The sequence below is a fragment of the Physeter macrocephalus genome, chromosome 19, assembly GCF_002837175.3.
Source record: "Physeter macrocephalus isolate SW-GA chromosome 19, ASM283717v5, whole genome shotgun sequence".
Taxonomy (NCBI): domain Eukaryota; kingdom Metazoa; phylum Chordata; class Mammalia; order Artiodactyla; family Physeteridae; genus Physeter; species Physeter macrocephalus.
In genome coordinates this window covers 17469120-17470401 of record NC_041232.1, presented here as the reverse complement: position 1 = coordinate 17470401, position 1282 = coordinate 17469120, and the positions used below count along the sequence as shown (strand labels likewise).

The 1282-nt window shown below is 44.3% G+C and overlaps 1 non-coding gene across 1 annotated transcript; it reads left to right on the top strand.

Annotated features, from left to right (window-relative positions):
• Positions 1–575: 575 nt before the first annotated feature.
• LOC112064131 (U6 spliceosomal RNA) lies at positions 576–678 on the top strand. Its single transcript, XR_002891384.1, has one exon. It is a non-coding gene; the product is annotated as a U6 spliceosomal RNA (small nuclear RNA).
• Positions 679–1282: the final 604 nt, after the last annotated feature.

Below are 1282 nucleotides of genomic sequence, written 5' to 3'. Positions count from 1 at the left end.
GACAAGCCACAATTGCATGGGAAACATTCCCTGACTCCTCTGCCTTTTGGCAAGAATAATTATCAATTAATTGTATGATTATTTATTTAATGCTGGTCTCCCCTTCTAGGATGTAGGTTCTGCGAGTCCAAGGACTGTGAGGCTGTACTGTGAGGGTACTATTATTATCCCCACTTTATAGATGAGGAAACTGAGGCACAGAGTTTGAGCAACTTGCCTAAGACAAGAGCTGGTAACCGGTGGAGCCAGGATTTGAACTCATGGCTCCAGGGTCCATGTTTTCAATCGGCAGGTTATGAGCAGTTTAGGAGGAAGGAAGGAAGGAAGGAAGGAAGGAAGGAAGGAAGGAAGGAGGGAAGAAAGAAAGAAAGAAAGAAAGAAAGGGAGAGAGAGAGAGGGAGGGAGGGAGGAAGGAATGAAGGAAGAAAGAAAGGGAAAAAGAAGGACAGGAAGGAAGAGAGAAAGAGAGAGGAAGGAAGGAAGGGAGGAAAGAGAGGGAGAAAGAAAGAAAGAAGGAAGGAAGGAAAGAAAGAAAGGAAGAAAGAAAGAAAGAAGGGAAGAAAGAAAAAGCAAGCTCGCTTCAGCAGCACATATACCAAATTTGGAACGATACTGAGAAGATTAGCATGGCCCCTGTGCAAGGATGACATGCAAATTTGTGAAGTGCTCCATATTAAAAAAATTTTTTTTAAAGGAACTAATTTTCTAAAAAATTTGTTTATTTTTGGCTGCATTGGGTCTTCATTGCTGCGCACAGGCTTTTTCTAGTTGCGGCAAGCAGGGGCTACTCTTTGTTGTGGTGTGCAGGCTTCTCACTGCGGTGACTTCTCTTGTTGCAGAGCATGGGCTCTAGCTGTACAGGCTTCAGTAGTTGTGGCTCGTGGGCTCAGTAGTTGTGGCTCGCGGGCTCTAGAGCACAGGCTCAGTAGTTGTGGTGTATGGGCTTAGTTGCTCCACGGCATGTGGGATCTTCCCGGACCAGGGCTCAAACCTGTGTCTCCTGCATTGGCAAGCAGATTCTTAACCACTGTGCCACCAGGGAAGCCCGTTCCATATTTTTAAAAGACAGCCTCTTCAATAAGTGGCGCTGGGAAAACTGGACAGCTACTTGTAAAAGAATGAAATTAGAACACTTCCAAACACCGTACACACAAAAAAACTCAAGGTGGATTAAAGACCTAAATGTAAGACCAGACACTATAAAACTCTTAGAGGAAAACATAGGCAGAACACTCTTTGACATAAATCACAGCAAGATCTTTTTTCACCCACCTCCTAAAGT